At 44.4% G+C, this 13,384-nt stretch overlaps 1 protein-coding gene across 1 annotated transcript in view; it reads left to right on the top strand.

The window, feature by feature from the left end:
- Nucleotides 1–2,861: 2,861 nt before the first annotated feature.
- GPD2 (glycerol-3-phosphate dehydrogenase 2) overlaps nt 2,862–13,384 on the top strand; it is a 127,982-nt gene continuing 117,459 nt past the window's right edge. The window contains exon 1 of the mRNA XM_018553140.1: nt 2,862–2,982. The gene's annotated coding sequence lies outside the window, so the exon portion shown is untranslated. The remainder of the gene's footprint in view (nt 2,983–13,384) is intronic.

A 13,384-nucleotide genomic window follows, 5' to 3' on the forward strand; every position in this document is an offset into this window, starting at 1 on the left:
TATCGCAACAATTGGGGCTCATTTTATCCAACTGATAGCAATGATTGGGGCTCATTTTGTCACATTTACATCAATGATTGGGACTCATTTGTACCCATTGATACCAATGATTGGGACTCATTTTATACCACTGATACCAATGACTGGGACTCATTTTATACCACCGATACAAACAATTGGGGCTAATTTTAATCCCACTGATACCAATGATCGGGGCTCATTTTATCCCACTGATAGCAATGATTGGGACTCATTTGAACTCATTGATACCAACGATTGGGGCTCATTTAATCCTATTGATACCAATGACTGGGACTAATTTTTTCCCCATTGATATCAAGCTTTGAGTGTGTATCCGAATGGGTCGGCTACTTGCCCACTGTGCTTTTTAGGCTACTGTTTGTTAGTCTGAGGGATGTAACTTGTCTTATACAACCTTTATGTGCTTTAAGATCATTGATCATTGTAAAACGTGTGTAATGATTGATCTCCGGGAACTTGTTACTCGTGGTGTTACTGTAGAACTGGTGATATCTCTGTGAACATATTTCTGGTGGTGTCACTGCGGAATAGATTGTATGGTTGTGGGAGTGTTTCTGGTGGTGTCACTGCGGAATAGATTGTATGGTTGTGGTAGTGTTTCTGGTGGTGTCACTGCGGAATAGATTGTATGTGTGTGGGAATGTTTCTGGTGGTGTCACTGCGGAATAGATTGTATGGTTGTGGGAGTGTTTCTGGTGGTGTCACTGCGGAATAGATTGTATGTTTGTGGGAATGTTTCTGGTGGTGTCACTGCGGAATAGATTGTATGGTTGTGGGAGTGTTTCTGGTGGTGTCACTGCGGAATAGATTGTATGTTTGTGGGAGTGTTTCTGGTGGTGTCACTGCGGAATAGATTGTATGGTTGTGGGAGTGTTTCTGGTGGTGTCACTGCGGAATAGATTGTATGATTGTGGGAGTGTTTCTGGTGGTGTCACGGTAGAACTGATTGTCCCTCTTGCGGTGTCAGTGTGGTGGTAATTGTGTCTTTATGGAGCCGATGACAAATGCGCAATCTTCATCCTTTATCCTGTGAAGAAGATTTGGTACTGTCAGACATATTAGTTAGTACAAGGATCATCTTTATTTAAAATAACCACACCCCTTTTTCCCATGATGCACTTTGTGTGCCGTTACTCATCACCCTATAAAGCTTCCGCTTAGCTTGACGTCTTTGGAGTTTAAGGCTGGAATCACTGCTATGCCTTCCCCTCCGATGCATTTTCTCTTGGAGCCAATGGAAACACATCAAAATGTTTGTCAACGAGTGATCATAATGCACCTAGTATTGGATGTCATCATACCGCACATCGGTGTGCATACGTGCATCATGACTTGTGTTGATGCACATCCTAACATAAACATTGAGATGCATTTCTATTGATTTCAATGAAAAATGCATTACAGAAAAGTAAATCCCGCCTAGGCTTGATTCACGCAATGACATCAATGGAAACCCATCAACTCTGGGCACAAATGTTCTTAACCCTTGCAGTGCGGCTACCTTTACATTACAAAGGTTTTGTTTTGTTTTGGTCTAGATGCAAAAATAACAATGTTACACTCACCTGATCCTCGCAGACTACAGGAGTCTCCTTCTCCACTGCGGCGATGGTACGTCCCTTGGCGTCCTCATGTCCTATACATGTATAGAACATGATGACTCACAGGACCATAGACTGCTGGAGTGGAGGGGAAGTGAGGCTGGAGGGGGATTCTATCAACCAGTTGGCTGCAAGGTTCAGGTGAGTCTAACTTCTTATTTTTGCACCTAGACCTAACCATACACTTAACGGGGGCAGCCCCTCAGCAGGGGTTAAGAAAATGTGTGCATGGAGTTCTTCTTAGGACACGCATCATATTGTATGTGAATGCACCATGGTGTTTATGGGAATGACGTGCACTGACATCCAACATAATGCACTGCGATTAGCGTTGCCACCTGTCCCGGATCCACGTGGACAGTCCGGGTTTTGAATCCTGTATGTGCTGTTTCTGAATTTTAGGCCAGCTGAAACCCAGATACAGCACATGCAGGACTCAAAACCCGGAATGTCCAAGAGAACCCGGGACAGGGGGCAACGCTAATTGCAATGCATGCTGAAAATGTGCTACAACGCACGTTATTGTGTGTACACATGTGTTTTCTATGGAGATCCCATTGCGCTCTTTACCAGTATGCCCCATGTGAGTGGGTGCTGAAATGACTGCGGATGGCACCGCTATGTCCAAACAAAAAAGTAGCATGTCCCCACCACACCCAGGTCAAGCGTCCAAATGTGTCTTTGTTGGCGTATGCACATCTTGCCAACAATAGGCAACGTTTCGGGGCCACTTAGGGTCCCTTCACAGCATGACACAACGTGTTTTGATGCGCTTCCATTGATTTCAGTGGCAAATGCATCAGATGGAAAACTGCTCAGGTGCGAGTCCAAGCTTCAAGTGTCACCCATTGTTTATTATTACTTCAAAGTGCAGTGAAGATGTACAAACTGCAGTAACCCATAGCAACGATAACACTACAGTTAACTAGGTTTCGGTTGCTATGAACTACCTGGCAGCTCTTTTGCAGTGTGCTGTATACAATGAACGTTTGTGTACCACTCGGTGTTCAGTACACAGATCCTGGCAGCCCTCACAGCCGCCTATTCCGGGCACAGCCGGTCTCTCACCGGCAAAAGCGTGTTTCCCCACACTGTGCAACACTGTAACCATAGTAGTGGGTGGGACATCGCTACTGCTCGTGATTGGCGGCTGGCAGAGAAGCTCTGGGTGCCGATTGGTTGAGAGAGTTGTCAGGCAACATGTGTGTGCCTGGGTTACTTCCGTGTTTGGATGCTGGGCCTCCATAGGCAGAGGAGTCCGGGGAGCTGACCTGGTGCTGAGCCTGGTTGGGTGTGCTGAGGAGGAGCTCGAACTGCCCATCTCCACCATACTGCTCCTGTGAGTACCTGTCCTACCTCCTCCCTCCACCCTTCACACACTGCCTGCACCTCTAAACATGAGACATACATGTACTGGCTGTCCACAGCTGCTGCAGAACCTCTTTTGCAGAAGTCTGCCTGTCTGTCACTATGACAGCTCTCATATGGCAAGCAAACAGCTTTAACCTGAATGCACAGATTAGATCCACATACATGACCTTTGCTAATGGCAGGGAGGCGTGTGTGTGTGTGTGTGTGTGAATTTTATTAGACACATACAACATGACTATTTTTTTAAATTGTTGATTTTTTTTTAAACAATAATTTCATCATTTTAAGTGTAATAATTGTTCTGAGGAATGTTAACGGTTACACGTGTGTAGGTGAGCATGAGATGGGCACGCTCTCCACATGTGCTGGAGGAAGCGTGACTCATGTTTCTGATTCATGGTACGATCACATCTAGGAATTGTGTAAGTGGGAATTCCAGGCCCGGCCACTTCTCTCGTGTCATGGGGCTGAGAGAGGGAACAAGTCGGGGCTCATTCACTGCAGGAGCGCGGAGCTGATACACCAACGCAGGAAAACAATTGTTCTCTATGTGCCCCGTTCACACCGGACAGGTGCGTTGGTGCGTGTCGTATATAATGCTGTGTTTTTATACAACGCATTACATTCCGCGGCAGCGGGACGCAATGCCGTGCATAGCGTTGAATGTCGTTTATACGTTAAGGGAAAAGTAGACACTGTGATGTGTTGTTACAGTGTATTGCAGCGCAGGTGACCACGCAGACCAGACCGTGTGTATGTGCACCATAACGTGTGCTCACTCGTGTGAATGGGCCCTGACTGTTTGAAGGAACTGTCAGTACTCTTGTGAATAGGCCCCTAATGTTAGATATGAACTGTCAGCACTGGGGCGAATGGGCCCCTAATGTTAGATATGAACTATCAGCACTGGTGCGAATGGGCCCCTAATGTTAGATATGAACTGTCAGCACTGGGGCGAATGGGCCCCTAATATTAGATATGAACTGTCAGCACTGGGGCGAATGGGCCCCTAATTTTAGATATGAACTGTCAGCACTGGTGCGAATGGGCCCCTAATGTTAGATATGAATTGGCAGCACTGGTGCGAATGGGCCCCTAATGTTAGATATGAATTGGCAGCACTGGTGCGAATGGGCCCCTAATGTTAGATATGAACTGTCAGCACTGGGGCGAATGGGCCCCTAATATTAGATATGAACTGTCAGCACTGGGGCGAATGGGCCCCTAATTTTAGATATGAACTGTCAGCACTGGTGCGAATGGGCCCCTAATGTTAGATATGAATTGGCAGCACTGGTGCGAATGGGCCCCTAATGTTGGATATGAATAGGCAGCACTGGTGCGAATGGGCCCCTAATGTTAGATATTAATTGGCAGCACTGGTGGGAATGGGCCCCTAATGATGTTGTTATTATTATTCTACAGGATTTATTTAACAACAATGGTTTGCATTAGATATGAATTGTCAGTGCCTGTATGAATGGGCCCCTAATGTTAGATACAGAATGGACACTTACTCGTCGATATGAATTATCAGCACTGGTGTGAACGGGCCCCTACTGATGGATACTGTCAATGATGGTGTCAATTGGCCCTTACTATAAGATACTAATTGTTAGTGCTGGTATGAATGGGCCCCTAGGGTAAGATATGAACTGTCAGCATTGGTGTGAATGGGCCCCAACTGTTGGATACTGCCAACGATTATGTCAATTGGCCCTTACTATATGATACGAATTGTCAGTGCTGGTATGAATGGGTGCCTACTGTTCGATATGAACTGTCAGTATTGGTGAGAATGGGCCCCTACTTTTGGATATGAACTGCTAGCATTGGTGGGAATGGGCACCTACTGTTAGATATGAACTGTCAGTATTGGTGGGAATGGGCCCCTACTTTTGGATATGAAGTGCTAGCATTGGTGGGAATGGGCTCCTACTGTTAGATATGAACATTTGGATACAAAGTGGAAGACGTCTATTTTTGATGAATAGTAGAGGATTTCCTGTGTCCAGTTGGAGGAGCCGGTCTCACCTTGCATGACAGATATAGTGAGGATATCACTCCATGTCGGTCTAATTTCTGATTGTCCTGTAAATAAGTTTTTATATCTATTTCCTGGTCTATTGGTAAAAATGTTGCTGCGTACGGGGCCCGTTCACACAGCGGTGGATGGAATATTTTCTGTGCAGCTCAGAAGGATTGATCTGGCGGTGCATCATCAAGTGGCCGCTGCAAGACCCATGAAGAGAGAGCCGGCTCCCAATAAAGAAGAAAACAACAATGGCGGCACAGCATGGGGTGTGCAGCGGAAGATCGTGAAAATAATAACGCGGGATTCACTGGTCCTGTACGTATGTTTAGCCTGGATAAGTGAGCAGCAGAGGTAAGTTATGGGTGGGGAACCATTGGTGAAGTTCTTCTGTAAAGCGGACCATCACCCACCTCATCCACTGTCCATCATATTATCCCTCACCCTCCTTTCTTACAGTGGCCACCTACATGATTGGGCCTCAGTTCTGAGGCTGGGTGGCCCTTCTCTACTGTGACCTGCATTGGGGCTTATGTTAAAGTAGAAAGGTGACGGCCAGTAATATCCTACAGAGCAGAGATGTGCACAGAAGCTGATGCAGAGAGCATCACGTCCATTCAGTTGCATGTGATGTGAGGACACCGAGGGACATTCCACAGCAGAGAGAGATCGAGAGAGATTGCGATCAAGAGAGAGAGAGAGAGAGAGGTGAGTGGTCACCTGTCAACGGCACATGACCGAGGATCGGGTGAGTATATATTTTTTAATTTAGACCCTAGACCAGGGGTGGGCACACTCCGGCCCTCCAGCTGTTGGGAGACTACAAATCTCATGATGCTTCTGTGGCTGTGAGAATCTTGCAATGCCTCAGTTTGTAGTTTTGTAGTACCACAACAGCTGGAGGGCTGGAGTTTGGCCACCCCTGCCCTAGACCAAAATGCGCACTTATCCCTTGCTGTACGGGGGTAGCCCCACTGCAAGGGTTAATGTTTACTATGCCTGGAGTACTTCTTTCAGTCAGTGCAATTTCATGTAACATTCGTAGGTGTATGAATAAGTCCCAAGTATTGATCTAGAATCCATTTTGTAAATTACTTTAGGGATTTTGGTGTCAGGAGACGTGACGTAGGGAACACCGATACTATATTGTATGTTATCTGAATGAACTCTAACCACGAATGGGATTTTGGTTCAGGAAAAGTCGTACATATTGTACTGCTCATGTGCTCGGCACAAAAAGAAACCTGTTCCATATGTCTGGGATTCCAATCGAGCAGCAGGTCTGGGCAAAATGTTTAATGGCTTTCCAACAAAATTATTTGACTCCACGATGGCAAATTTGAAAACACAGATGGACGATTTTTGTACAAAATTTCAACAGTACGGCCAACTCAAAGCGTATCTAAACCCAAAATCAAACATGTAATATAGTGCAGCTTAACAGTTCTTGCATGTTGTGGTTGCGTTAGTTTTCTTATTTTTCACTGTATTTTAACCAGTTGACATCCGCGGTGTTAAACCCCCTTCCCATCCAGGCCATTTTTCAGTGTTCAGCGCTGCGGTACTTTGACTGACATTTATTCCGTCATGCAGCGCTGTACTGAAATGAATTTTATACCCTTTTTTGGGGACAGATAGAGCTTTCTTTTGGTGGTATTTATTCACCACTGGGGGTTTTATTTTTTTACTATATTAAGGAAAAATTACCGAAATTTTAAAAAAAAAACAGTTTCCCCTATATTAAATGATAAAACATTTATTATTACCCAATTTTTTGGTAAAATATAAAAGACGGGGTCACGTCGGGTAAAAAGACACCAAACATGTCAAGCCTTAAAATTGCGTGCGCGCGCGAAACCTCAAAAAACGATAATACCCAAAATTGGCCATAGGCGACGCTTTAAAAGCTGTTACCGCTCATCAGTTTAGTGTTATCAGTGATTGATGGCCCTAAAATGATTGCTCTCACTGCGACGTTCGCGGCGATATGTAACATGTGTAGCGCAATTGTAATTTTTGCGCGCTGGGGCACCGGACGCGTATTTACGTTTATAGGCGCGTAAACGTGGGGGTGGGGGAGTTAAACATTTTGGGGGGGTTTTTTCCCCTTTTTTTATATGTGACTTTTATTTTATTTTCCTTTTTTATATGTTACTTTTATTTTTTTTTATTTATATTTATTTTTTTGCACTTATTGTTATTGCTATTATATAGGGGGATAACAATCCCCCTATATAATAGCAAAGGCACACTGACAGGTCCTCTTTATGGAGACATTAGGGGTCTCTCTCGCTTTGGAAACGAGCACATATAGACGATCGGCGGGCTATGGAGCCTCTGATCGCCTATATGTGAAACACCCGGTAACGGGTGTTTGCATTGGTCGGGTCTTTTCTGCCCATGCGTGCCCGCTAGGGGGCGCGCACGAGCAGAAAAAAATGCCGTCTGCCGACGGCAACCCGCCAATGCTGCAGTGCCGTCCGTCCGTTTTTTTACTACTCTGGGGCTCTGACCAGTAAATCTGTCATTTTTCACCTTCCTTGAACAGACCAAGCTGTCCAGCAAAAGTGGCAGATAGAGGGTTGGGACAAACCATTTAAAGCGGACCTTTACCCGTATCTTTAATATAACAACAAACACACCATTAGAAATGTTTAGTAATGACAATCTACAAACACATACTTCTAGATAATTGTAGGCTTTGTATTCTTTGCATATCTTATTTCTCTTTTCTTCCCCAGTCTTCTGACAGTGGCCATGTTTACTAAGGGCAGATTACTAGATCTCCTATTACTTCCTGGTTTTCTGGCACATGTGACTAGGCATGTGACTAGGACATGTGACCATGCACATCACCTCAGGGGAGGAAAATGCCTTTCCCTGAGATCTCCTGACATTACAGATGAGATTTCCCACCAATGCTCTGCTGATAAGGCAATCCCAGTGTGCATTGCATTGGCAAACTGAAGTCATTTCACCCTTTCAAAGCAGGAAGTGAATGTTCTGTAAGTATTTTACAATTACAGCATTTTACACCTGACATGTCTATGTTATTATTAATCATCATACATAGAGGGATGCATTGGTAGAATGTGATTTTTGGGTGTAAAGGTCGGCTTTAAAACTGACAGGGGTGATTACAATGGTCAGCTTTTATTCATTTAAGTAAAACCTTTATCCCAAAAGGAAAAGCAAACTCTTACTGTAACTGCTTTAAAAGTTTTCACTGGTGTTCGTCTTTAATTTATTAGTCAATTAATCTGCTAGTATATCTAACACCGCCCTCTCCACAGGGTGACAATGCTGCTGTCCAAAGGTGACTCCATTGCTCCTTCATAGAATGGAGCCACCTTAAGCCAGGAAGTGTGTTACTGGCCGGATCAGCAGGTGACAATAAAAGGGAAAGAAGCCTAAAAATGAAATCTAATGCAGCCACCACATTTAAGGATTGGCAAGCTGCAATATGTTACATGTTAAAGATAAACTTTAAGCCCGCTCTCCTGGCTGTGTCAGCATGACAGGTACTTTGTTTTGAGGAGGAATCTTTTGTTTTACCGGCTGGAGTTGACCAAAAAATGGTTTCTTGTATAGCTTCGGGTCTGTTTATCTTTCTTCATATCCCCTCACTAGGAGGAAACATGTTGACAGTCTCTACTACGATCCTTTCAAGACTGGCAAACTACCTAAGTGTCATTGACAAGAGAGCAGGCTATTTCGGGTTGTGAAAGGTCATCCTTGTGCACTAGAGATGAACTATGGCAGCTGTAGACTAAAATTATAAGTTGGGGTGCCGGGGACCTGTGCAAGTGTTTTTCAAATGTCAGCTGAAGACATTCCCAGGGAGCTTGCAGCCTTTGTCCCCATGACACGCCAATCTGAAGGTGTACTAGTTATATTAACATGCAAAAATAAAAAATGGCCAACAGAGGTGTGCTGCTTAATGGAGATCACATGTCCAATTCAATGCAGAATATGTTTTATACAACAGGGACCATTAAAAACAGTGAATACAGACAGTTAACATTTTTACCTATGTTCCCAGATATGGAAGGAAGATGTTTCTACCCCTCTGTCCACATACTAATCTGGGTCATCCATGCTATGTCTGATGTGACAGCACAGCACAATACCTACAGAAACTGTTTTACCTGCCAGATATTTGTAATTCTGCTCAGCCAGTCTTGTGTTCTAGACAGTACAGCCGAATACCTAACCTTCACTTTAGAACACCCTTGGCAGTGGAAGAGAAGCAGCACAGCCCTTGCTCACTAAGCTGTCTCCATCTGTCTGCATGCTCCCTGTCACTGCATATGAATGCAGCATGCTTGGCTGGTAATGCTGCCTCTCGCTCTCCTACTGTCACGTACACGGCAGGAGACTGCTGGAAGAGGAGGCCTCTCTTGCGTCTCGGGTCTTGCACCCCCTGGAGGTGGAGACAGAGTGTGGGAGGACAGGAAGAAGCACAAGGGCCAATAGGGAGACCGGGTACCATGCTGGAGATGTCCAGAAGTAGGGTAGTCAGCCTAGCTGAGGTCAAAACCGGTCGGGCAGCATGGTGGCAGAATAGTGAGGCAGGAGCGTGGTCAAGGAAGCCGAGCTCACAACCAGCCGGGCAGCGAGGTACAAAAGCGACAGGCAAGAGGAAGTCCAGGAAACAGGCTGAGGTCAAAGGGCAGGCAGCAGGCAGAGAGGAAGTCAAACAATCTGGATCCAGACCAAAGAACAGGGTAACAGGCAGGTAGCAGGTTCAGGGAACAAGCTGAAGAACATCAGCACTGAAGCAACAGGCAGGCCTGCTTACATAGGGCCATTCATTAAGGTGAGATGCCACTTCCTGTGCGTCGGACGTTTGCGCATCTTCCATCGCACTTCTGGTTGCGCGTGCCTGCACACTAGATTGTGTTTTCCGGATATTGGCAATGCAAGTTTTCACACATGCGCGGCCGCCATCTTTTCCGTACAAGGTTAACTGATGCTGTATAACGGATTAAAGTGGGCTGATGTCAATACAAATTCAGGTACACTAGTTGAATTTAAAAATATATGTAGGGCCGATTTAGATCTGTGCATTGCCGCACCGCATGGCACAAAATGTGGTACATTGCTGAATGATTTATTTTGAATTATATCCCATTGCACCCAGCAAAGGTACCACCACACTTACTTTCTAGCGTACCGTAGCGCAAAGATGAGAACCATGGGCGCATTGCATTGTAAAAGGTGCATGTCCATTAAAATTTGTGGTGTGTGGGCTGCCTGTGTATAATAAATGGGGCATCTTGAAGTAACACGCCTTAATTTAATCTGATTTGTACTCTTCATGACTTGAAGGTGCCTTCTGAAGTAAAACCAGTTCTGTTAGCTGGGAGCTCTGACTATTGAGCTTTGTGTTGGTATTCTCTCCCTGTGTTTGAATAGAGATTCTGTCGCATGACAAGGGCTTGTTTTGTCTACAACGTGTGGTGACAATGGTACATTTCCTTCAAGTATAAGCAAGCTGAGATCTGGATTAAATCTAGTGTCAGAGGAATTCAATAGATTTACCAAAAAATACTAATACTGGTGCTAGGTGTGTTTTGGAGGTTGTAGACTGAAATGCAGAAGGGTTTAGGTGTTGGCTATGTTGTGGCCCCAAGTGTCAGTGGAAGGAAATCTCCTCAATGGGACAGTCAATAAAAACTGACTGGGTTTTTAGCCATCCCCTACTCTATGCAAAATGAAAAAGTTTTGATTTTAGATCTTCTTGAAGGTGACATGTTAAGGTGGTTGTGAAGGTATTTGGAGGTGGCAAAGCCTTATAGATGCTTCAGGTAAAGGAGCCCAGCCACAAATGCAGCCACTGTTATGGCCATTACTTTTACTGATTTCACATTTTCCAGCATGTTCATCATGACCGAAGTCATCTTCTAAGTTGGATGTTCCTAGTAATTTTGCTATGGCAGCAAGGTAACATTCCATGTTCCTTTAGCATAGTAGCCAAAGAACTTGCTAGTTGCAGCTGGCTGCCCATACCCACCTCCAAAGAGAATGGCACCTGACTTGCATACCTCATCCTGGAGGATGGTGGGATACAGGGTGGCTCCTCATCTTTTTATCATGTTGAGACCAGCTGGTTTACATGGTTAGCTTCGCTGCCCTACCTGCAGACATCTACTACTGGCCCTGGCTATAGTGGGTTGTTACAGTATACCTATTAGGGCTGCGACTAACGATTATTGTCATAATCGATTAGTTGGCTGAATATTTTTTCGATTAATCGGATAAAAAAAATGAATACCATCTTTTATTTAAAATACACAAATGGAGTGTTACAAACATAAAGTTGACTTCAGAGTAAAACTGCATGCACATTTTTTTGCTTAAAATAATCTAAATTGAAAAACTCTAAGCCAATATAATAAAATAACCAAACTTTTATTTAAACTAACACACCAAAATTGGACCAAAAATACAATTATTTATGAAATATATATTAGTTGGTTGCAGTCCTAGTGTGTATTCTGCTTGGGTACACCACACACTCGGGAGCCTTCCAACCTCTTATTTCTTTCTTTAACCTGATGATCCTGCCAGATACAACCTCTAATATTGCTTTCTGTGTTTGGGTGACAATGCTGGTTGTGTATCTCGGTAAGCAGGAGCAGCATTTTTATCCATGGAGTGCGCTCTCCAAGTGTGATGTTGCCCCTGATTAGGCCTTATTCACCTGGGCCTTAGCTTGTATAGGTGCAGTGTGTTCAGCAAGCTTTTGTTGAAGAGTAAGGGCCTGTTCACACAATGTCCGTTTTCTGTGCTGACCTGATCCGTATGCTCCTGCACTAAAAATGCATCCCAATGTATCCCTATGTGTTTTATGGGCTACAGTTCTCACGTGCGCAGTCCGTTCAGGTTACGACAGAAAAATACTGCATGTCACATTTTGTACGGTCAGGAAACGGTCCGGAAACGCAAAACACATCAAGAACGTGTCAAAAACGCACACAACGCTAACATACTGACAGCCCCACTCCAGCAAAAAATAAATATATTTATTATTTTTTTAACTGGAACGCATCAAAAACGCGGCAAAAACACATAGCACCGTGTCTGCAGATCCGCACCTGATCCGGACCTGATCAGGACCTAAAACTCATGTGAACAGGCCCTAAAAACTACCATTAATTTCTACTTTGGGAATGTTAAACGCAAGTGCAGGTATTGCCAAAACATTTTATTTTAGTTTTGGATAGAGAAGGGAAGGGTTAAACCTCTGCCAGGTTATTTTTTTTACTGCCTGCATACAATTGGGGAAGTTTCCCTTCACTCCTTGTCCTAGAGACACAACACAACACGAGTTAATGGAAAGCTCCCACAAAAAATGTGGGGCATTCCCCTCCTAGACAGTTGTCTGAGGAACAGTTATCCTGACTGGAACCCTAAAATGATGGATTTCCCCTCACTTTCTGTTTAGGTGACAATGGTCAGCAGTACAAATAGAGGACCGAATTTCCCCAGTGGAGACTCTGACAGCAATAAAAACTTGACAGAGGTTTTGATCCTATCCAAATTAGGCTTTTCCTAGAGTACACTTGATAGGTAGTGCTGGCATTTTGAACAAACTGCTAGCAGGCGCCAGTAAGCTTTAGCACTACTTGAAGCCTGTTGAAATCCTGCTAGCACCTTGTTTAAAGTGGCAGTCAGCACTCCCGTTGAGATCTGTGTTTAACCTTCCCACACAGAACACCCTTAAAGCTGGCCATACACCTTACAACCATCGCAGGACTATCGAACTTCAGGTAAGGACGTCTGATGCAGTGACGTTGAGATCAACAAATGGATGAATAAGGGCAGGGTGAGTGATCTGGTGTACACAGCATGGCTGGAGTAAAATACAAAAACTCACCATTGAGTAAATGAGGTTGCGGGCTCAGCGACGATGGTCCATGCAGGTAATGCGAAGAGCAGTATGGTGAAATCTGGAAGCTCCCTTTATAATAAGTGGGTGACCAGATATCTGCTCCTTCCCAGGGGAATGAGTAGAAAGGTACATTAGTGCCCCACCAATTCCCTACAGAGAGTTAAAATACACAAGCGTGATTTAAAAATTCATTACCAGCTTTAAAAATGAAGTCTCCTAAAGTAAATCCATGTCAGTCAAGCATCCAACAATCGGTAACGATGACCTGTTATCTGCCTACGTGTACATGCCGCTCTCCCATCACCAAATAACAAATTTCCGGCTGCAGTATTTTAAATTTGCCGCCAGGTGATGTCATGGATCAAAATTGGTAAATGACATCGCCCGGGATTCCCAGTGGTAAATATAAATGATCACAGGTGGGAATCTGTCATTTAGCGG

The sequence above is a fragment of the Nanorana parkeri genome, unplaced genomic scaffold, assembly GCF_000935625.1.
Source record: "Nanorana parkeri isolate BGI_ZX_2015 unplaced genomic scaffold, ASM93562v1 scaffold112, whole genome shotgun sequence".
Taxonomy (NCBI): Eukaryota; Metazoa; Chordata; class Amphibia; order Anura; family Dicroglossidae; genus Nanorana; species Nanorana parkeri.